A 25,903-nucleotide genomic window follows, 5' to 3' on the forward strand; every position below is an offset into this window, starting at 1 on the left:
TTACCTTGGCAATACACTTTGCAGGAATGTACACATAGATGATGAGGTTGACACACTCATTGCCAGAGCTAGCTCTGTGTTTTGGAGGCTCTGAAAGAAAGTGTGGGTAAGAAGAGGTACTAAGCTGCCTACCAACAGAGCTGCTGAGCTGTCCTCATTGTTGTATGCCTGTGAACCCTGGATAGCATACCTGTGCCATGACAGAAAATTGAACTGCTTCCATTTGAATTGTCACCTGGCAAGATAAGATATTAGACACTGAGGTCCTTTCTCAAACTGAATTTGCAAGGATTGAAACTCCACTGCAGAGAGCACAACTATGATGGGCTGGCAACATTGTTTGAATGCCAAATGTATGTTTGCTTAAAAGACTATTTTATGGAGAACTCACACAAGGCAAGCACTCACATGAAGGTCAGAAGAAGTGAGTGTTGACAGGCAATCATGTCACACATTGTAAGGAAGTTCAGCATGCATTAGCAGGAATATGTGCATGTAATGGCTTGTTTACAATCTGATACTATACAGTTACATGATGCGATATTGTATCATTAAAATTTCAATGCAGGAAAAACCCATATATTTACAATAAATTATTAAATTTAAGATGTATCATTTTTAAAAAAAAAATTTAAATTTTTTTTGAAATGATGCAATTTTTTTAAAAAGACCACTAAAGGGTTAAAGAAAGTAGATTTCCTGGGTGGGATGCTGAGTGTTTTTTTTCAAAAGGGGTGGTAGGCCAAAGAAGTTTGGGAAACTCCGCGTGAGATGCACAAATTTAGAAATATCTTTTCTTTTTTTTTTCAAATTTCAACTTATTTATTTATTTTTAGTTTACAACATTCAGTTCCACAAATTTTTGAGCTTTAAATTTTCTCCCCCTTCCCCCTCCCCAAGATGGTGTGCAATCTGATATGGGCTCTACATATACATTCACATTAAACATATTTTCACATTACTCATGTTGTAAAGAAGAATTATAACCAATGGAATATACCATGAGAAAGAAGAAAGAAACCAAAACAAAAGAGAGAGAGAGAAAGAGAGCAAATAATATGCTTTGATCTGCATTCAAATTCCTTAATTCTTTCTCTCGATGTGGACAGCATTTTCCATCATGAGCCTTTTGGAATTGTCTTAGAACCTTGCATTGCTGAGAAGAGCCAAATCTATCAAAGTTAGTCATCACGTAATGTAGCTATAACTGTGTGCAATGTTCTCCTGGTTCTGCTCCCTTCACTCAGCATCAGTTCATATATATCTTTTCAGGTTTTTCTGAAGTGGGCCTGTTCACCATTTCTTATAGCACAATAGTATTCCATTACATTCATATACCACAATTTGTTCAGCCATTCCCCAAACGAAGGGCATCCCCTCAATTTCCAATTCTTTGCCACTACAAAAAACTGCTATAAATATTTTTGTATATGTGGGTTCTTTTTCCCATTTTTATGATCTCTTTGGGATATAGCCCTAGAAATGTTATTGCTGAGTCAAAGGGCATGCACGTATTTATGGCCCTTTGAGCAAATTGCTCTCCAAAATGGTTGGATCAGTTCACAACTCTACCAACAATGCATCAGTGTTCCAAATTTCCCACATCTTCTCCAGCATTTATAATTTTCCTGTTTTGTCATGTTAGCCAATCTGACAGGTATGATGTGGTACCTAAGAGTTATTTTCATTTGTATTTCTCTAATCAATAGTCATTTATAGCATTTTTTCATATGACTATAGATAGCTTTAATTTCTTCCTCTGAAAACTGCCTGTACATATCCTTTGACCATTTATCAATTGGTAATGACTTATAGTCCTATAAATTTGACTCAGTTATCTATATATTTAAGAAATTAGGCCTTTATCAGAGACACTATTTGTAAAAATTCTTTCCCAGTTTTCCGTTTCCCTCCTAATCTTGGTTGCATTGACTTTGTACAAAAACTTTTCAATTTAATGTAATCAAAATTATCCATTTTGCATTTGATAATGTTCTCTATCTTTTGTTTGGTCATATATTTTTCCATTATCTATAAATCTGACAGGTAAACTATTCCTTGCTCTCCCAGTTTGCTTACAGTATCAGCCTTTATATCTAAATTGTGTACCCATTTTGACTTTATTTTGGTATATGGTATAAGATATTGGTCTATACCCAGTTTCTGCCATACTATTTTCCAGTTTTCCCAGCAGATTTTCTCAAATAGTGAGTTCTTACCCCAGAAGCTGGAGTTTTGGGGTATTTCAAACATTAGATTACTATAGTCATTGACTACTGTGTCTTGTGTACCTAATCTATTCCACAGATCCACCACTCTTTTTCTTAACCAGTACCAAGTAGTTTTGATGATTGCTGCTTTATAATAGAATTTAAGAACTGGTGTGGCAAGGCCACCTTCCCTAGCATTTCTTTTCATTAATTCCCTCAATATTCTGGATCTTTTGTTCTTCCAGATGAATTCTGTTATTAATTTTCTAGCTCTATAAAATAATTTTTTGGTAGTTTGATTGGTATGGCACTGAATAAATAAATTAATTTAGGTAGAATAGTCATTTTTATTATATTAGCTCAGCCTACCCATGAGGAACTGGTGTTTTTCCAATTATTTAGATCTGACTTTATTTGTGTGAAAAACGTTTTATAATTGTGTTCAATTTGGATTTGTTTTGGCACATAGACTCTCAAATATTTTGTAATGTCTACAGTAACTTTAAATGGGATTTCTCTTTCTATCTCTTGCTGTTGTTAGGCTTTGTTAGTAATATATAGAAATGATGATTTATGTGCATTTATCTTATATCCTGCCACTCTACCCCTCCTCATTGAGAAGGCAAGCGGTCCCATATAGGTTATACATGTGTAGTCATGTAAAACATTTCCATAATAGTCATGTTGTGAGGAAAAGAGGAAAAAAAACTTCAAGAAAAATAAAGTAAAAGTATGCTTCGATCTGTATTCAGATACTATCAATTCTTTCTCTGGAGATGGATGGCATTTTTCATTATAAGTTCTTCAGAGTTGTCTTGGATTGGTAAAACAAAATTCTTAAACAGATCACATACATACGCTTACTCTAATATTTACAATAAAAACTTTTCTAGTCAAGAAACATTTTTAAAATAAATCCAGCCTCCACTGAATTTGCATAAAGCCAACATGCTCTACAATTATTTAGCTCAGAAAAGAGAAGATTAAGCAGGAATAAAATGGTTTTAGCTTCAGGTATTTGAAAGACTGTAATGTGGAAATGGAATTTGACTTATTCTGCTTGGACCCAGAGGGCAGAACAGGTTGGCAGTTGCAGTGAAGTAGATTTTGGTTTAACATAAGGAAAAATTTACTAACAGTTTAGATCAGTCTGATAGGCTTCCTCAGGAGATAGTCAATTCCCCCTTGCTAGAGGTCTTCAAGAAAAACCTTCAAGAAAAAAGAAGCCAAATTACAAATTGAAACATTTGATCACAGTTTGGAGTAGTGAATTCTTCAAATGCTTTTTCATTTGAAGTGTTAACTTCAAATGAAAAATGAAGGGGTGACAGAATGGAACAGCAGAGAAGTCACAGCAGATGCTAAGAATTGTGTCCCACAGCAGTACCAGTAGAGAAAGATGAAAATGAAACTTTTAGCATTAGAAGACCTTGTTTTTATGTTTCAGTAAAACTGAGAGTATTTCAAGGATTAAAAGTGGAGAGAAAGCTCAACACAGCTTTTGTGCTATGAAACATACCAATACTACTAGATGCAGGGTTCCAGCTGAATTTTTTTTTTCAGTAGGGTAGATCTTTTTGTCTATGTGGAAAAATGAGACAAAGACTCCCTTCTACAACACACTGTGGAACTGCTATTGCCATCAGTGCAAGGCTGGGAGCTCCAACTCTGGAAACTCACAATGAAGGAACTCCAGACAGTAGTAGTACTTTCATTTATATTCTACAGACACTGTTTATTTCACAGATTGGGCTTTTATTAAGCCCATTTCCCATAAAAGTGAAGGAAAGGCTTTTTAACAGACTGACCTTAGAAGTGAGGCCACCTTCTGCCTCAGCTAGCTAGGTAAGGAAGATTTCTTGTGGAGTGCCTTCCCTGCAATTGATCTTACTCTCTTTCACATTGGGAGAGAGGTTGCTTGTTTCCTGCTCAGCCCTTCAACATTCTTAAAGGGAACACCTTAGGTTTGGCCAAAGGGTTGTTTGAAGCTCTCTTTTGAAACCCAAAGCCATCTGCATGGACATCTCATTATCTGTTGACAAGCTTTCAAGTCCACTGTTGGCAAATAGGCCTTGGTGGGAACCATTCACCCATCAGCTGATCCCAGGTTCATTTCTACAACATAAGCATGTGAAGGCACATACTTGACTTCCCTCTACTTCCTTTTCTTCTGTTCCATGTATCTACATCATATTCAATAAATACCTACTGAGCTCCCACAAAGCGCTTGACTATGTCCAACAAGGGATACAGGGATTAATAAGACACAGTCTCTTTTTCTTATGTACCTTATACTTTAGTAGAGAGAATATGTATACAAATAACTATGAAAATTAAAGACACTATAGAAGCTGCAATTAAAGTCCATATTCCAGTGTTGGAAGACATCACTGATCTCCCACCCCAAATCCTAGTTGAAAGTGTTCTCTACTTTGCCCTGACTCAGTAACTTTTCTAGGAATGCTGGAGATGGCTACAATGAATTATGGGTTCCCCAGTCCTGGATCTACTCAAAACATACTTTTGGGGGGTTTCCATACCCAAGATTTATTAGGAGTTCACTCAAGCTTGTGTCTTGGGTTTTCTTCATGTGATTCATGTGTGATACATTTGTCAAAATCCTAAATAATGTAAAACTTCCAGAACTGGGGAGGGAGACACCCCTTCTTTCTGGTGCTCTCTCTCTACCAGATGACCTAATAAATTTCTTTCTAAAACTAAAAAAAAAATGAAAGTGTTCTCTACTTCCTCAAATTTTCCTAGAGCACTTTGACCCTCTCCTTTGCCTGAGTTTTTGTTTGGGGTGTTCAGGGAAGATTAGCACCTCTGATATGAGGGCTTGCTGAGCCCTTTTCAGGGCTGCTCACCCACCATTGATATCCAACTGTCCCCCAACTTTGACCGGTGGCTCCAAGAAACTGTAGTATGTGCAGCAGTTACACCCCAGTGTATGAGACAAAAACTAAACTCCAAAATTAAATTAAACTCAGAGGCTACTCGAGTAGAAAGTAGAAGGTAATTTTAGAAAGATTTCCCACATTGGTTGATTTCTGGATGAGGAAGTAGAAAAGGGGAAACCCTTGGTTCAGATTCAACAATTAGTTATTAATATAATATTCTCAGTTTATTCACTGAAAAAGGCAGAAAAAGAATGTTTAAGTAAGGAAAAGTTATAAACCTATGAAGAAGCAGTCTCTCAGATAAAATGTTAAGGAGAAACACAGATTTTTGTAAGGACCATATACATGTACTGAGAAGACTTGTTTGAAGGCAGAGCAGTGACTGAAGTAATGATAGCTACAGGGCATTGTGGTGTATTATCTCATTTGCAGGGAACTATTTTTAGAATTTTAAGGGTTACATGTGACAAAATTATAAATTAAAAAAGACTTTCTGGGGTACTATAGGAAGATTGTATAATGATTCTTGAGTTTATACCTGATAGAAAAGTTGATTTATTGAATTTTGCTCAAAAGGTTAAGATGAATCACTGACCACCAGGAATCTCTGCTGTGAAGCATCAGATGCTTAAGAAGCCAGAAGAAGAAGAAGAAGGTAGAGGAAGAGATAAAAGAGGAAGCAGGAGAGGAAGTGGAGCCCACAACAAGTCACAAGAAGCCAGGAACAAAGGTGTAGAAGGCTGAGTGGTCAGCTGGGAGAGCTGACTCTTGTGCTGCTTTGATAGGAACTTACTGATTGGAAGACAGGCATTGCTTTGCTGATTGCCTGGAGAAAGATAGGACAAACTGGACTGAGAGAAAGTTTCAGGAAACTGGTGGTGAGAATTCCCATTGTATATATTAATTTTTTGGTATTTAACTTGTACTTTTACTTTAAAGTAAATGTCTTTTGCATTGTTATAATGTCATGTATATTTTGTGCCGGCTTTCAGGGAATTCAGGAATTCAGAAGGAAAATGGGAATTCGTGAACACTAGAATGTGGACCCAAAGGGGTGTGAGGTTCTAAAATTTAAAAATTGTCCAATATGCAAGAAAAACCACTGAGGCAGAGCTCTGAGCCAATGACACTTTATCAAAGGGATCCATGTGTAGTACCAATGTGATACAGCTGCTACAGCTGCTATGAATATGCCAGTGTGGTTCTGAATTGCAAAATATAATATACTCTCTACATGGAAGACAGAACCAAAACATTTATTCAAACACCAGAAAGCCATATCCCAACACCAGCAAGCCAAATCCATCACAGCAACAAAGAAATCTATACACATTATCAACACCGGGGGCACCGACATCCCCAAGCCTTCCTTCTGTTAGGGCCTTCCCACAAACAAGGGCAAAATCACTCCCTCTCTCACTCACCCTAGCTGCTGTTCTGTGTGTGTCTCTCTCTCAGCTCTGACTGCTCCGTCTTACTTCCTCTCAGCTCTACTTCACCCTTCTTGTTCCACCCCTTCACGCTCCACTCATTCAGCAAGCTCCTCCCACCACAGGCTCATGTGACTCAGGCTTCCATGAGACTTAGACAGGTCACATGGGCCCATTAACAAATGGGAAGATCTTCAAATTATAGTAACAATACATTAACAATGCACCATGGTCCCCTTATGATCTGAGATGCCCCCTTCCTCCAGGGCCTTATTTTTGTAAGATTTGATACCTGAATACTCTAGAGGGACTATACAAAATACAGAATCCCTTTGGTTGATAGACTTTGCTTTGAAGGCCAAAAATGATGTATCAGCCAAAAAAAAAATGGTATATCAGCAGCAGGGATCTTGGGTTGGGTGGAGCATGGGACATCTGCACTGACTAAGTGGTCGTAAGATGGACACCTGCTCACGTTGGACAAGAGAGAGTGGTCCAGAAGTACAAAAACAAGTTGGGGGACTTTCCATGTAATTGAGTCACCTGCTCTACACCAGGCTTGGTCACCATAACAAGGGTGGAGGTCCTTAATTAGCTTCCTTTGATTAAGCAAGTGAACTTGTAATCTGCAGTCACAGCTCTGGGGCCCAATATACAGAACTTATAATCACTACCCCTATGGAATCATATCAAACAAATCAATATTGGTTGGAAGAGTAGGAGTCCAAATAAATAATTTCTCACATAGGTTTTTAGATAAATGCCTATAGCATTTATGTAAGTGCACTTCACTACGATTGCCTCTTAGATTGCTCCAGCCAGGGAGGTGAGTTCTCATGGAATTAAGCACAGAGCAGAAGTGAGATAAACAATAGGCTCTGGTGTAAAGAGAAGTGTCTGGGTAGATCCTTGTTTCTGGGCTAGCCAGAGTGGTTGCTCCAAGATAGTAATTTCATTCTGCTTTGTCTCTCTCTCGCCCCAGTAGAACCAGTATCCATTCTAAAATTTATCTTTGTTTATTTAAAGTCTATCTGGCATATTTATCAAAATAGACCATAAAAGCTGATATTAAGATAAACTGTTTATCCAATGAATTACTGCCTTGTTTGCATTCATTTCACTCAAAGGGTTGATAGGGAGGATCCATTACGAGAGCAAGAGGGAGACACACACACAGACACAGACACACACACACACAGACACAGACACAGACACAGACAGACAGACAGAGACAGAAAGAGACAGAGAGAGAGAGAGAGAGAGAGAGAGAGAGAGAGAAACACAGAAAGAGACAGAGAGAGAGAGTTTAAGTTGCTCAGGGTCAGTAAATATCTGAGAATGGATCTTATATTTGTTAAACTGATTTTTTTTTGTGCCAAGGTGTAAGACTTTACATTTATCCCTCTTGAATTTCATTTTATTAGATTCAGCCCAATATTCTAGCTGGTCAATATTGTTTTGGATCCTGTCTCTCATCCTTCCTAGCTATCCTTCCCAGATTTGTGTTTTCTGAAAAAATGATGAGCATGCTGTACCATAGATAGATACTGTACTGTCTACATTTAGATATACTCACTGTCTATACAAACACATGCACATAAACATAAATAAGTATGTATCTCTGTTTCTCTATCTAATTTTCTCCAAATCATTGAGAAAAATGTTAAATACTAAAGGGTCATGCATAGATCCTGGGGTGCTGTTCCACTGGACTTCCTGTCATACTGCCATTGAACCATTAATAATTACTCTGAGCCCAATCTTCCAAGCAGTTATGAATACATCTGATTCTTATTGTCTAATCCATATCTTTCCATCTTCTTCACAAGAATAACATGAAATACCTCATCAAAGGCTGCTAAAAACCCAGATAACCTATATCTACAGCATTTCCCTCATCTATTAGTTTAATAATCCAGTCAGAAAGGAAATAAGATTAATGTGGTGTTGTCAGTTCTTGGTGAAGCCTTGTTAGATCTTTGTAATCTCTGCTCCCATCATCACTATCTCTTTAATAATCAATCTCATTGGCCTATAGCTTGCAAACTCTGTCTTCTTTCCTTTTTTGAAAATTGGGACAGAATTTGCTTTTCTCCATCTAGCAGTACCTCTACTATTTTCCTTGTTTTAGACATCACTGACAATGGCTTGGTAATCCCAGCTGCATGTTTTCAGGACCTAAGGATGTGGTTTATCAGAGCCAGGTGACTTGAATTCATCAAGGGCAGTCAGGTCTTCTCTTATTATATCTTTACTTATCTTGAACTTCCTCTTAGTCATTTGTGTTTAGGCATTTCTAGTGTAATGATTATTCTCTGTAGCAGAGAAAAAAGAAATAAAGTAAGAATGGAGCAACTTTGCCTTTTCTGTATTATTGATTATTTTCCCAACCACTCTAAGCACTTGGAGGAATTATTCCTTCTTTGATGAGCTTTAATACCCAACATAGCCACACACACACACACACACACACACACACACATACACACACACACACACACACACACACCAGCAACAACATACCTTTTTCTCTTGTCCTTAGTTTCCTTTACCAGTCTTAGCTCATTCTATGTTTTACTTTTGTAGCTTTCTACCACACTTATATTCATTCTCTTTTACCTAATCTTGCTTCTACTTTCTACCCATTACTTTTCAAAATCTACGTTGCGTGGTGAGTTCCCCATGCATCTACATTAGCCTATTCAGATAAATCCCACTTTTCTTTTGCTTTGGGGTTGTTTCCCTTTGTGTCCTCAGAATTTTGTTCTTGAGCATCTAACATCCCTACTAAGCTGACTTTCCCCTAAAGCATTTTAGTCCATGAAATCTGAACTATCTTTCCTTTCCATCTTTTGACATGTGCCTTTCCAAAATCTAGGGTACAGTCATACTATGCATTGATATTCTCTTCTATTCCCCAATAGTTTTTTCTTCTTGATCACAAACTCTAGGATAGAGTGGTCACTTCCTCCCAGTTCCTCCCTGTTAGTGAGAATCAGATCTAGGTTAGAATTTCCCCGTGTTGGTTTCTCCACCTTTGGAAGGATAAAATTATCACTAAAGCAAGTGAATAAGTTATCAGCTGTTCTACTTTTGGCAGAGTGTGAACTCCAGCAGATGTCTGGATAATGAAGTCCTTCATTACTATTTACCATGCTTCAGGGCTGGGCTTGTGATCTATTTTTTAAATTCCTCATCTATTTCCTCTTTTTGTCCAGATGGTCTGTAGTATACTCTACTGACAAAATCACTTCTGTTTCTCTATCCATTGACCTTTGCCCAAATATATTCCATCATGATTTCTCCCTCTAGTTCCTGCATTTCCTACATAATTATACCTTTTTAATATATAGGGCTAGCCCACCCCATTCTCTTTTGCCTATCTTGTTTCTTTTGAATAATATATATACCCTTCCAGAGCCAGTGTCCTGTCACGGGTTTCATCCCATCAAATCTCAGTGATACCTACAAGGCCAAACATACTCCCCTTTTAGGATCTCCAGTTCCTTTTGTTTGTGGCCTAAACTTTGGACATTCATGTATAGACATTTGAGTCCATGAGATTTACTATTGGCTATTTTCTTGGATTTTGTTTTCCTGAATTTTTGGGCATCTTCGCTGTTTTTCTTCTTCCTTCTCTGTGACTCTTCTCAATAATATATAATTCTGGAAATATAGTTTGGGGAAGTTAGAACCATTGAGAAAGAGATTCAGCAAAAGCAGCAAAATGACATCACTAAAAGATATCAATGGTCCTGCAGCTGTAGAGTAAGTTGTCCCTTCTGGATATATCCTGGTCATACATGTTCTCTGTATGTTCTCTATGACATGATGTATGTCCCTTATAACCACTTGTTTGTTCTTCAGTAGAAAAGTTGGTGTATTTTTTTTGTTTGTAGATGATTGTGCATTCAATGCAGCCTCTGCAACTGAGATGCAACAAGATATGGATTGATTCTCTACTGTACCCAGAGAATCTGCACTAGTTGGCACCACATCATTCATACATGGAACCATAAGTTACAGCAAATGGAGAAGTTTTGAATGCTGTGGAAAAGTTCACTCACCTTGGCAGTACACTTTTCAGGTACGTACACATAGATGATAAGGTTGACACATGTATTGCCAGAGCTAGCTCAGTGTTTGGGAGGCTCTGAAGGAAAGTGTGGGAGAGAAGTATTAGATTGTCTACCAAACTGAAGGTCTATTGAGTCCTTGTGCTGATTTCATTGTTATATGCCTGTGAAACCTGGACAGTCTACCAGAGCCATGCCAGGAAACTGAATCATTTCCATTTGAATTGTCTTGGGAAGATTTTGAAGATCACCTAGCTAGATAAGGTACTGGACACTGAGATCCTTTTACGAGCCAAGCTGCCAAGCATTGAAATTTTACTGCAAAGAGTGCAACTCCGATGGGCTGGCCACTATTCGAATGCCAAATGTATGTTTACTTAAAAGACTATTTTATGGAGAACTCACACAAGACAAGTGCTTCTATGAAGATCATAAGAAGTGATACAAGGACATTCTCAAGGTTTCTCTGAAGAACTTTAGAATTGATTTTGAGACATGGGAGACACTGGCACGACACCACCCAGCATGACATGTTTACCTCAAAGGCACTGTGCTCTATGAACAAAACAGAATTACAGTAGCTCAAAAGGAATGTGAGATGCATAAATTTAGATATGATTCCACTCTAAATGTACATGTGGACTATTTGTACCTGACCTGTGGTAGAGCCTTCTGAGCTTATATTGATCTGATCAGCCACAGTCAGACTCACTGTAACTTGACTCTGACATAGTGATGTCATTTTGGTCCTCTTTTAGAACAAAGGACAACAACCAACTAGCAGAAGAGTGTGCCCCAGTTTATGTTCTATTATGCTGCTGTTGTTCTTTTTCACTATGCTATTTCATTAATGTTTTAAAACTAATTTTGTCCCCTGGCTGACTAGAAAAAAAGCTAAACATATCAAGGAATGCTCATGAGCTCTGATTTCGAGTGGACACAGACCCACAGAGTACCTTGAGGAGCTATTCTGGGTGGCCCATGTAAGAAAAAGGTACCCCAGGAGCTAAATATATATAGACATAACATATATACCTACCTATACATATATATGGAAGGCATAATTTGTGTGTATATGCCTTAACCTTAAGAATCAATCAACAGATATTTATGTACCTACTTTGTGTCAGGCATTGTGATCAGCACCTGGAATAAAAGCATAAAGAATAAAATAATCCCTATGCACAAAGAATTTACCTTATAGTGAGGAAGACAGTAGATAAATATATAGCTACATAAGATTAAGTATAAAATTAATAAATGCAAAGTAATTAAATAAAAGGCAATTTGTGAGGAAGAGCACTAGCAGCTGTGTGTGTGTGGGGGGGGGGGGTTGGGATCAGGAAAGGCCTTATTTAGAAGACGGTGCTTGAACTGCATCTTAAAGCAGAGATTGCCATGTAAGATGGAGGGAGGGCATTACGGGTATGAAGGACAATCATTACAAAGGCACAGAAACAAGATGGAGGTGCAGAGAGAAGGCAAGTTTGGCTGGATCACAAAACAGAAGAGGGAGAGCAATATTAAATAAGGCTGGATAAATAAGTTGGAGCCATGTTGTGAAGGACTATAAACATGACCTGGAATTTACATTTTTCCCAGAGGCAATAGGAAACAACTGGAGGGTGATAAGTAGGGAAATGACATAGTCAAATGTACAGTTAAGGAAAATTATTTTAGGAGCAGTAGGATGGACTAGAGTGGTGAAAGACTTAAGGGAGGGAGACCAATCAGAAAGCTGTCGCAAAAGGGGACAAGGGCCTGAACTAAGGAAGTTGCTTTGTAGGTGAAGAAAAGAGCTCAGATAAAGGAGATGTAGAGGTTGAAAAAAAGCAATATTTACCAACAGATTGGCTATATGGGATGAGGAAGAATGAGGAGTCAAGATAATGCCAAACTTGGAAACTTTGGAAACTTGATTTAGCATAGTGATTGGCACATAACAGGTTCTTAAATGCTTGTTGACTGATTAGATGGACAGCTAGTAGTACCTTCAGTAGAAATAGCAAAATTTGGGAGAGGAAAAGGTTTGGGTAGAAAGAAAATGAGTTCAGTTTTGAATATGTTGAGTTTCAGATGTTTCAGGGATAGCCAATTTGAAATGTCTAATAGGCAATTCATGATGCAAGACTGACACTCGGGGAAGAGACTGGAAATGAACATACAGATATACGAATCATACATAGAGATGAAAGTTAAACCTATGGGACCTAATGAAGTCACCAAGAGAGAATACAAAGGGAGAAAAGAAGAGAACCTATGACAAAACCTTAAGTATCACCCACAGTTAGGGGGCACAATATAGATGATTAGCCAGCAAAAAGGCTGAGGAGCAGTCAGGCAGGTAGTAGGAAAATTGGGAAGACTAATATCAATAAAATAAAATAAAATCCACAGAGGAGAATATCCAGGAGGAGAGGATGGTTAACAGTGTCTAATGTAACACATAGGTTAAAGAAGGATGAGGACTGAAAAAGGAGCGTCAGATTTGTTAATTAAGAAATTGTTGGTACTTTGGAGAGAGGAGTTTCAGTTAAGTGATGAGGCTGGAAGCTAGATTACAAAGAATAAGGAGTGAACGAGAGGAAAGGAAGTACCAAAGTTATAGTTCTTGCCTTATAAAAGCTTATATTCTACAGTGCTTTATGACATTGGAAATTTTCCATGAAAGATGATGTAAAGAATTACATCAGGATAACAGTCAATTTTTACTTCTTAACAGGAAAGTCTTGGGAGACAGAGACTTCAGTGTGGATGAATTAAGCCAAAAAAGTTAAAGCAATACCACAATTTTCTGTGGTACATTATGCCATATTTCAAGAAAAATTAACTGTAGTTCACTGAGATTGTTTTTAGTAACCACGTCCCTAGGGGCAGCTACTGTGTTTCAGAGAAGGAACACCACAAATCAATACTTGCATTTTGGAGCCAGATAAATTAATCGTGGCAATGTACTCCGTAAAGATCTCTTTTTCTTTCTTTCTTTTTTTAAAATGTCAACCAGCCTTTCTGTCTCCATCTCAAAAAGTTTCCTGGAGGCAGAGATTTTATGAGTTGGATGGAATCTGTCAGCTAGTACAGAGCTCAATTATGTTTATGATTCATGATCCATGTGCCTACCCAAGTAGGACCGGTCCAACAAATCTAATTTCTTTGAGATTTCACGTGGCTGCTTTGAGGAGGCAAGCCAGAAAAGGTGGGTGGTGGGATTTCCTGGCATGATGTGACAAGTTGTTCAAAAAAGTTGGGATGAGGTTCCTCAAGCAAACTTCAATGAAGGGCAAAAGGTAAGAGAGCAGTATAATGGACATATTGCAATATATTGACAGGCATTCTCACCATCAAACAGGCACTGAGAGCAGCTGGAGAAAATGAGCTGTCTTTGAAGAGGATAAAGAAATTTAGTTGGAGCGACACTCCCCCCAATGGCAGGACCCACAAGTTCTTTGAAAGCAAGGACCCTATGTTATTCATGCTTGTATCTCCTTTCCCTTCTCTCTATCCTCCTATCACAGTATTCTGCATATAGTAATGAAAGTTTATTGAATTTAATATGTGGAATGTATAGCATATTTGAAATGGGAAGACCAGAGTTAGAGTCTTGATCATGCTACTTAATCAGTTCTGACCTGGCTATGAGTAATCAATATTATACTTACTGCTTCAAAGGGCTTGACAATCTACTGCCCTATGGTTACACTCAGAATTCCCATGATTTTGAGTCATAGTTTTCCTAGCCTGAAACTCCCTTTCCTTTAAAAAAAATTTTTAAAAGCCCCTAAATTCTTTGGCTTCCAGGAAGCATCAGAGAAATGTAAATGCCATTTCTGAACACTTTGTAAAACTTCCCTATCATCATCCCTATCCCAATCTTCCCTAATTTTCCTTTGTGATCACTGGAATTGCTGGAATTGTTAAAATTAAAATTGTTAAATATTATATTTACTTGTATGTATACATGTTGTTCTCCTTCCCAATAAATGTAAATTCTTAAGGACAAGGACTGTTTCATTGGCTTTGTTTTCCTAGTATCTAGTTTAGTGCCTGGCATATAGTAGGTGATTAATTAATGCTTATTGAATTGAATTGAAATATATGGCCATGAGCAGATCACTTCACTTCAATCTTATTTTTGTCATATGCAAAATAAATGTTGGCCTAAACAATATCTTACGTCTCCTCTGGCTCTAATATTCTATGTTCTATTCCTTGGACTTGCCCCTTACAAGAAAACTAATGGTAGAGATAATGTTGCCATCGGAACTCCCTAATATAAGGCTTTTCACATAAAAATAGTTCACCAAAAGTATTACTATCTATAGTATCCAGAGGAGCTATTATTTACTTAAAAAAATTAAAGAGTAGATAATCAGGTTCTACCTTAGAGGGTTGGTCCTGAAACTATATTTTGCTTTAAGTCACTACAGCAGACTAATTTTCACAAGCCCTAAATCCTTAATTAAATAGTGTTATGGGAAAGCACCCTTATTTTCTGCAGCCCCAGTCTCTCAATATGGCTGCCTACAGACCTGAATGGAACCACTTTCTGGGGGCTACCTTGCTGTTCCTTTGGCATTCACTGAAAATTTGAGGAGGTAGAGGAAAAGTCAACCTTTTTTCAATATTCACCTTTAACAGGATCACGGAATTGTAGATTTAGAGTTAGAAGTGAACTTATAGGTCATCTAGTCCAACCCTCTCATTTTATAGATGAAGAAAATGAAGCCAAGAGATTGGACAATAACTTGTCCAAACTCACACAGGAGGAAAGTAATAGAACAGGGATTTGAACTTGGGTACTCTAACTCTGGGAAACTCAAGTGGTACAATCACAGGACACACACAGCAGTGTGAAAGGCCAGAACAATGATAATTTGAACCTGAAACTAGCTGGGCATGCACTGAAGCAGGAGAGGTGACTTAATTTTGATCTTAGCCAAAGGAAACCAGAGGATATACAGATAGATAGGTGCACCAATAGTGGAATTTGGTGGGACAAGCAGGCAGCCAATGTCAAGAAGGTCCGAGGCAGAATAACAGAGGGAATCCTAAATAAGTAGGAAAAAATATAGTACTAGAAGAGTCTGATGATAGGGAGTAGGTTGGGATACAGTAAGAGATACAGTTGATCAGTCATCATCAGAAAAATCTAGCAACAGGCAGCCAGAACTCTGCTACAGGGATTGGTGATCAGGGGTAGGACTCTAGTCCCTTGAAAGACTGGAAAGAGCAAAACACTGAAAGAAACTGGAATGCCAAACTGAGCACAAAGGTAGGGGGTTGGGAATAAAACAATAACTGAATTACTGGAATTAGGGACTAGGTAAGGTGAGGGGCATGGTTTCAGAAAGAAAAGCAATACCCAAGTGTGGCCTCTAGATGTCACTATGGAAGGGGCCTGGTGGAATACAACCCCTTTCTTTTCTTTCAAAACTCTTCCAGACGCTGCCTACCTCCTCCTACTGGGGCTGGCTCAGCACGAGGCTTTCCTTTTAGCCCCCAAACTTTTATCTAATCTCCTTTCCTCCCTTAGGTGTACTACAAGATGAGCAAAAATTCCAACACTCAGAATTTTCAGTGAGTGTTCAAATGACTTCCCTATGAGGTTTCCAGCATGACTCTCACCTGAGGGGGAAGGGTGTGTAAAGGGGGGAGGGTGCATAGAGGGGGGAGAGGGGCGTGTGTGGGAGGGTACAACTACCTGGTGACATTCATCCCGAAGGTTTGAATTTTTGCAGTCCCTTGCTAAATCAACTGGAGCGTGCTTGGCATCTAGCAAAATACAATATAGCGTCAAATATGGAAGTATAATACAGAACAAAGATGATAAACCCAGCATTTTCTAAATGATAACTTTAGAGTGTCATGCACAATAAACATAAAATGATACATGCAATAGATATAACAGGGTGAAAAACATCACTTAATGGATTATTTCAATCACTATAGACCTAAATTGCATGCAGAATACATTACAGGTAAATATAGCAGTTCATATAGATACATAAAATGAAAGCTAATATACATAACAGCAAACTAACAATGCAGTATTAACATTATGCCTACAAAGTATACAAAATAACAAAACTGCAAGCACATGCTAAATACAGCAATACTAAGTATAGTTAATAAAACAATGTAGCTTCAATACAAGTATAATACCTATACAAAATAAATCTATATAGCAGGAAATAACAAAGCAAAAGCAAACTTAAACAATCGGTAATTAACATGTACATCAATGAATATATGTAATTACATTCAAGATACACATTATATAGATAAACGTGAGAATTATCATCTGGCTACACGTGTAATCACTTCACCAGTTTCATCTGGGGCATCATAATTAATCTGGTCATCGGTTAAATAATCCTAGCTTTCCTGCAGGCCTATCGGCATCTACCTGTACTAACTGATTTATGAGATAATCATTACCTTCCCAGAAATATAGCTTTGCCTAAACCTGAACATATAGAGGGGCCTAGACTGTCTAGCAATGTTACTACATTCTAAGGTGTATGTCTATGCCCTAGGAGTCTCTATAGCTGAAGCACTAGGTAGAAAAAGATTCACTCTTTTCTGGTCATTTGAACTGGTTGTTGGGTACAGCACACAGAGTCTTATTCACTGTAATGTCTGCTTTTTGAGCCATTTTATGGGTGAGGCAGTCTTATATGTCTCTTTCAGTCAGAGTCTGCTGAGACGAATGTCCATCAGGCTCAAGCTGTCCATTAGGGAGTACAACCAAGTCACTATTGGCAGCGAGTGATTGCAGTGAATTGTCTGTCTGAGTCCCCTGTCAGGCTCTGTAACCAGGCAAATTGACCTATCTCACTACAGCTGAGTGACTTTGCATAGGTCTGCTAACTTATGCATCTTTTGAGCACAAAGGATGTTCCTTAGAAGAACTCCCTCACATTATTGAAGGTCTCAAAAATGAACACAGGCATCACATCATCATATATTTCTCTCTGTATTCTACTGAACTGAAGTTGTAGCTCAGTGGTAAGCTTCTTTTAGCTTCTCTCTAAGCCAAGAGATATATTAGTTGTGAGAATCTGCAGGCTTTCCATCTTATTAAAAAATAATAATTTTTTTTCCATTATTAAGCATTCACTAATTCTTTCTCTTCTACATCCCCCAACTGATAGAAGGAAAGAAGGAAGGAAGGAAAGAAGGAAGGAAGGAAGGAAGGAAGGAAAGAAGGAAGGAAGGAAGGAAAGAAGGAAGGAAGGAAGGAAAGAAGGAAGGAAGGAAGGAAAGAAGGAAAGAAGGAAGGAAAGAAGGAGTGAAGGAAGAAGGAAAGAAGGAAGAAGGAAGGAAGGAAAGAAGAAGGAAGGAAGGAAGGAAGGAAGTAGGGAAGGAGGGAAGGAAGTAGGGAAGGAGGGAAGGAATGAGGGAGAAAGGGAGGAAGAAAAGAACAAAGGGAGGGAGGGAGGGAAGAAAGAAATATTCAACCATGATTCCAGAAGACTGATAAATAATGATTCCCACCTCATGACAGAGATGATAAACTGATATACAGAATAAGAAACGCATTTTTGCAGGGGACTAATGTGGGAATGTTTTGCTTGACCATGCTTATATGATATACATGAGGTGGAAGGAAGGCAAGAAGGAAGGAAGAGAGAGACAAGAGAAAAGAGGGATAGAGAGAGAAAGAGAGAGAGAGAAGCCCTATACTACATAAGCACAGTCATATAAGCAAAACATATTTCCACATTAGTCATATATATATATATTTCTTATTCTACATATTAGTTCACTATTTCTGTCATGAAGTAGGCATCATTCTTTATCAGTCCTCTGGAATAGTGGTTGAACATTTAGTTGATCAGAGTTCTTAAGACTTTGAAAATTGTTCATTTTTATAATATTGATGTCATAATATAAATGTTTTTCTAATTTTGCTCATTTCACTCTGCATCAGTTCATACAAGTCATTCCACATCCCTTTGAAACCATCGTTTTCTTTGTCTTACAGCATAATAGTATCCCATTAACTTTATATTCCACAGTTAGTCCAGCCATCCACAATTGATGGGCATCCATTAGTTTAGGGCCACCACAAAAAGAGTTGCTATAATTAGTTTTGTACCTATAAAACCTTTTCCTTTTATTCTGTGATCTTGTTAGCATATAGATCTACCAGAGGTATAACTGAACCAAAGAAAATGTACTATTTAGTCACATTTTGTGCATTATTTCAATTGGATGAATATACAAAGATGGCAGAGTAGAAGGAAGAAGTACAGTGATCCAACTCCTCCTCTCAAAAAATTCTCCTAAAGAGATCTAGAAAATGCACCAGATCAAATTCAGATGGGGAAATTAAAGAAAAAGTCACAGTGAGCTATTTTTCTAGCCCATGTCAGTATATAGAGAGACACTGAGAGTTCTGTGGACTCTGGAAGGTGCATCTAGCCAGAAGCAAGCCTCCAAAGAGCTTTCCAGAGCAAGGTGAGGCTGTTCACCTGGGAGAGATAAGGTCTCAGACCCATATTGTCTCTACAGGAATAGGTGTCATATGGCAGCTCTGTTGACCACTACTGAGTCACAGATCACTTTGGGAGCCCTGATAGCTTGCGGATCCCAAGCTTGACCTGTCCCCGAGATCCTTGGACAGCATAGCACTCAATATCCCCAAGAAAGCAGCAACAGGACCAGCTCAGACCTTCCCTCTAGAACTGTTCAATCCTAAAATCAAGTCTAAAGTCAGCAGGTAAGCTGGAAGAACGAGAAAACAACAACAGAAGAATCCTACCATTAACAGAGATGTTAAAGGCATAAACCCAGAAAAAGAGAATGACTTCAAAAAAATCTAGCAAGCCTCAAAGAAAAAAAAGCAGCTTGAGCACAAACTCAACTAGAATTCCTGGAAGAGATAAAGCAAGAGCTTAAAAAGAGTTTTAAAATGTTTTTAGAAATGAAATGAGAGCACTTGAGGAAAAATAGGGGAAAATGAGAATGATGGAAGAAACAATTAGAAAGGGAATTAAGAGGTTGGCACAAGAAATATAAAACCTTGTGAGAAATGGCTCATTTGGACCCCTACTCCATTCCAATCAGTATTACTCAGTTCAGTGTGATTCCATAAAGGGTAATGATTATTAGCAATTATTTGTGATATATTCGTCTAGTAATATGCATTATAGTCAATCATCTAACAATAAGTACAAGAATAAACATGTATTAATACATTTTTTACATATGTCATATAGGGATAATTAGGTAAGATAGGTTTTTATAGTAGGCCTTTATAGTAGGCCTCAGACTTTAATTCAAAGTTCACCTCTTGTTTTCCAGTTATGAAGCTCACTTGTGCAACCACAAGAATGCTGACAAAAATATCTCCATCCTGTTTTGCTCAAATTCCATGTCCAAACCTAGCATGAATGGTGTGATACGGAAAGTCCCCCAATTTTTTTATACCCTCAGACCATGTTCTCTTGTCCAAACATGAGCAATGACCATCTTATGACCACTTAGTCACCATAGATGACTAATGCTTTGCCCATCTTACAACCACTTAGTCAGCAGAGATGACCCTTGCCCATCTTGTGGCCACCCATGCTGATGTATTATTTCTGCCTTTCCTGAAGAGTTGAATCAAGGTCTACCAATCAATAAGATTTAGTAATTTACCATGTCTCTTTTGCATGTTTGGGTATCAAATCCCATAGAAGTAAGGCCCTGGGGAAAGGAGGTATCTAAGATCATGAGGAGGATCTGAAGTCCACTTTCATTGGCCTGGAGCCCTGCCTCAGTGGTTTTTCTTGAAAATTAGAAAATTTTGGACCCCACAACCTTGTCCAAGCAACAAACTCCCTGAAAACCATAATGAACCAAATAGAAGCCAATGATTCCACGAGACAACAAGAAATATTAAAACAAAGTCAAGCAACTGAAAAATTTAGAAGAAAATGCAAGATCTCATAGCAAAACCAACTCACCTGGAAAAAAGATCAAGAAGAAAGAATTTAAGAATCATTGAACTAGTGAAAGCCATGACCAAAAAGACCCTAGACGTCATCTTTTAAGAAAACTGCCCAGAAATCTTAGAGGGTGAAATGGAAGTAGAAAAGATCTACCAGTCATCTCCTGAAAGAAACACGTAAATAAAAACTCTCTGGAAGATTATAGCCAAAATCCAGGGCTTCCAGGTCAAAGAAAAATTACTTCAAGCATCCAGAAAGAAAAAAATTCAAGTTCCAATGAGCCACAGTCAATATTATGCATGATTTAGCAGTTACCACTATAAAGGTGGCACAGTGGATAGAATACTGAGACTGGAGTTAGGAAGACATCCTCCTGAGTTCAAATCTGGTTTCAGATACTTGCTAACTGTGTGACCCTGGTCAAGTCACTTAACCCTGTTTGCCTCAGTTTCCTCATCTGTAAAATGAGCTGGAGAAGGAAATGACCAACCACTCCAGTATCTTTGCCAAGAAAATCACAAATGACATCACAAAGAGTTGGACACAACTGAAATGACTGAACTCCACTATAAAGGGGCACAAAACTTGGAATAAGGTATTGCCAGAGGCAAAGGATATGGGTTTACAGCCAAGAATAATTTATCCAGAAAAACTGAGTATAATCCTATAGGGGGAAAATGGGCTTTTAAAGAAATAGAGGACTTTCAAGTATTCCTGATGCAGAACTGCATTGGAAACTTTTTTTGTTTGTTTTTTTAAATTTTTTTGAGATTTTTTAGTTTTAGTTTACAACACTCGTTTCTACATAATTTTGAGTTCCAGGTTTTCTTCCCTCCCTCCCCGCTCCCTCCCCAAGACAGCATGGAATCCGATATATCTTCTACGTATAACGTACTAGCCAAGTTGTGAAGAAGAATGATGACCAATGGAATGAATCATGAGAAAGAGAAAACAGAACCAAAAAAAAAAACCCAAAACAAAAACAAAAACAAATGAGAAAAAAAAGGGGGAAAAAGGCGAGTATAAAGTATGCCTCGATCTGCATTCAGAATCCATAGTTCTTTCTTTGGATGTAGATAGCATTCTCCATCGTGAGTCCTTTGGAGTTGTCTTTGCACCCTGTGTTGCTGCAAAGAGCAAAGTCTTTCAGGGTTAGTCGTTACAGAATCCATATATCTGTGGTTGTGTATAATGTTCTCCTGGTTCTGCTCCGTTCACTCAGCATTATATCGTATAGGTTTTTCCAGGTTGTTATGAAGTCCGTATCATCCCCATTTCTTATAGAATGATAGTATTCCATTACCTTTATACACCACAACTTGTTCAGCCATTCTCCAATTGATGGGCATCCCCTTGATTTCCAATTCTTTGCTACTACAAAAAGAGCCACTATAAATATTTTTGTACATCTGGGTCCTTTTCCCACTTGTGTGATCTCTTTGGGATACAACCCTAGAAATGGTATTGCTGGGTCAAAGGGTATGAACATTTTTATAGCCCTTTGGGCATAGTTCCAAATTGCTCTCCAGAATGGCTGGATCAGTTCACAACTCCACCAGCAATGTAACAGTGTTCCAATTTTCCCGCATCCTCTCCAGAATTTATTATTTTCCTGTTTTGTCATTTCAGCCAATCTGACAGGAGAGATGTGGTACCTAAGAGTTGCTTTGATTTGCATTTCTCTAATCAGTAGTGATTTTGAGTATTTTTTCATATGCCTATAGATATCTTTAATTTCTTCCTCTGAAAACTGCCTGTTCATATCCTTTGACCATTTTCAATTGGGGAATGACTTGTATTCCCATAAATTTGCCTCAGTTCCCTGTATATTTTAGAGATGAGGCTTCAATACTCATTAGGGAAATTGGTCTATAATTTTCTTTCTCTGTTTTGACTCTACCTGGTTTGTGCATTAGTACCATATTTGTGTCATAAAAAGAATTTGGTAGGACTCTTTCTTCACCTTTTTTCCCAAATAGTCTACTAATTACAGGAATTAATTGTTCTTTAAATGTTTGATAAAATTCACATGGAAAACCATCTGGCCCTGGAGATTTTTTCCTAGGGAGTTCATTGATGGCTTGCTCAATTTCTTTTTCTGAGATGGGGTTATTTAGAAATTTTACTTCCTCTTCTGTTAACCTGGGCAATTTATGTTTTTGTAGATATTCATCCATATCCCTAAGGTTGTCAAATTTATGGGCATACAATTGGGCAAAATAATTCCTAACTATTGTTTTGATTTCCTCTTCATTAGAGGTGAATTCACCCTTTTCATTTTTGATACTGGTAATTTGATTTTCTTCTTTCTTTTTTTAAATCAAATTGACCAAAGGTTTATCAATTTTATTGTTTTTTTCATAAAACCAGCTCTTTGTTTTATTTATTAATTCAACAGTTTTCTTGGTTTCAATTTTATTAATCTCTCCTTTGATTTTCAGTATTTCTAATTTGGTATTTAATTGGGGATTTTCAATTTGTTATTTTTCTAGCTTTTTCAGTAGCATGTCCAATTCATTGATCTCCTTTTTCTCTATTTTATTCATGTAAGCATCTAGAGATATAAAATTTCCCCTAAGAACTGCTTTTGCTGCATCCCATAAGTTTTGGTATGTTGTCTCATTATTATCATTCTCTTGAATGAAGTTTGCATTAGAAACTTTGAAGTTCAAGCAGAGAAGTAAAGACAAACATAAAAATATAAACATGAATGAACAATGACAAAGGATTAAATGATGATAAACGGCTTATATTCAAATGTGGGGGGATGATTCATGCAACCCCTCCCCAGCCCTAACATCATATAGCTCATAGAGAAAATCCAATCAGACAAGGCCTGGGAGGGGTTCCATTGTGCCTTGATGGTCTCAAGAGAAGAATGGAAAGAGAAGGGAGGGAAAATATACTGGGGGTTAAAGAGAGGGAAAGAAAGAATAGGAAAAATTATTTCAAATAATCAGGGTACACAAGTCTATAGCATCTACCTACACCATTCAGTTCTTTGGATGTTATATATAATCTTCATTCCTTTTTGAAGCATCACCATAGCTTCAGCATCACCATATGGCCTTTTGGATAGAGCATGTGCACCTATTACCAGTAGTATTCTCTGTGTATGGTGTGTGCGCTCTTTGTATAGGTCATGTATTTGTCCACATGGGTTTTTCGGTTTTTCCAAATGTGGTTCATAGGGAAGCACGAATAGGTATATCAGGAATCTTCCTCACACCTCTTCAAGGGGAGTTGTATTCTTGCCTGCAGGGAGCAAGAGATTGGAGCCCCTAGGCTACCACTCTGTTCTTCTCAGACAGGAAACACTGAGTTGGATTATACTGTATCCTTCCCTTTCCCTTCCCCATACTGTTAGTCTAGGGAAATTGATTTTCAGATTTAAGCTGCTTTTTTGATCACTACCCCTTAAAGAGAAGGAGTTCCCCAAGCTTCTCTCTGAAGGCTTGACAGCTTCATACTGGGTGTTAATTATATAAAAGACCATCAGATAGTATATATCCAGTAAACCCATTTATCTGAGCAGATAGAAAACAGAAATCAGAAAAATTTAAACATATTAGACAATAGGACACAATATGTAGAGTGAATGAGCTCTTTCAGTAGGAGTGAAATAACTCAATCAAGAAAGAGAGTTCCTGAACTTACCCAAGGGGAAATTCCCCCAAATCTCTAGGGAGGCAAGCTAGAAATCAGGGACATAGGGGTATGGGTGCAGTTTCCTCTATATGTCTGCCTTCCCAAATCAATTCTTTCTCTTTGGATTTCTCCCTAAAGAAGGTCTCAAAACAAGAAGCAAGAAGGACTGTCTTCTCCCATGCTTTCAAGTTAATTCTGGCCTTTACACACGCACATAGCATAGCGTAATCATTCTCTGCACCAATGGGAAATGTCTCACCTAAGCAGCAGTTTGTGGAACACAGCAGGGTTTTGGAACCTTAGTTACATCTGGTGGGCAGTGAATATTGAATACATAGTTAGCTAGTGCTGCTGCCCATCTCCAGCAAAAAGCATCCAAATTGGCACTGATTGGAGGTATGTCAGAGTATTTTTGTCAGTCAATATTTGCAACTTTGCTCCAATACACACAGTCATTGAATTTCTCGGTGACTGCCCTCTTCAAAATCAGGAATTCTAGCTTATGAATGGGGGTAATGGGTCTTATTATTGCTCAAGCCTCTTGACAAATGCCATTGCTTTCTAGTGACCATCGCTCTCTTGATTCAGAACTCTTTCTGAAACTTCTCAGCAAGCATCTGGATAAAAGAACTTCTTGAATCCACAGAGACCAAAATTGGTGCATGGATGAAGCAGTTAATAAAGTCTTTAAAAGCTTGGTCATATTCACCTGTCTGTTGACTTCCAAAAGCCTTGTTTAGTTTTAAGACAATTTTTAATTTCTTATTCTTTTGCTTCTGTCCTTCTTTGTTCATGTGGCCCACAGAGGTCACTGAGTGTCTTTGCAATAACAGCATAGTTTCTGACAATTTGAAAAGATACTAATCACTAAATCCTTAGACCAAAAGGTTCTTTGGATGTGACTAAGTCAAAAGTACCTATTTCTTTGCTGGGTCAGTGTTCCTACTTGACTACATACTTGATAAAAGTTTACAAAACTGACAATTAAATCTTGAGGCAGTGCCAAGATGGCAGAATAAAGGCAGACACTAACCTGAGCTCTCCCCAATTCTCCTCCAAACAATTTAAAAATAATACCTCAAATCGAATTCTGGAGCAGCAGGACCAACAAAAGGTCAGGGTAAAATAGTCCAGGACAAGACAATTTGAGAGGCCAATAGGAAAGGTATTTCTTAGTGACTTGGTGGTTGGACCTGGAACCCAAAACTGACTGTGCCCTGGGCTCAGCAGCAGATCTTCGAGGCAGTTCAGCAGCAGCAACAGTGGCATCTGGAGTTCTCAACCCATAGACTGTGAGGGGATCAGACAATTGTTCAGAAGTATATTACCAGGGATCCTTTGCTGGCTATCTGTTGTTTTGCCCATACTCAGTTCTGGGTTACAGTTCCAGAGCTAAGAGGAGAACTAGATCACTAGCTTTAATGGCAGCAGGTGCAGCAGCCATGGTCACAATTCTAGGGCAGAAAAGAGTGCTTCTGGTCATTCACAGACTAGATCACAGACCAGGAGAACAGTAACCACACCTTTCCCCAGACGATACCACCTTGGAAGAACCAAAAACCTACAAATCCCAAAAGCTAGGTCTGAAAACAGCAGCAAGAAAGGCTTGAAGCTTGGGACGGTGCCTTCTCCACCCCTGGAGTAGAGTCTAACTTTAACACCAATTCAGGTCAAGAAGTAGGCTGGAAAAACAAGCAA

This window comes from Trichosurus vulpecula, chromosome 1, assembly GCF_011100635.1.
Source record: "Trichosurus vulpecula isolate mTriVul1 chromosome 1, mTriVul1.pri, whole genome shotgun sequence".
Taxonomy (NCBI): domain Eukaryota; kingdom Metazoa; phylum Chordata; class Mammalia; order Diprotodontia; family Phalangeridae; genus Trichosurus; species Trichosurus vulpecula.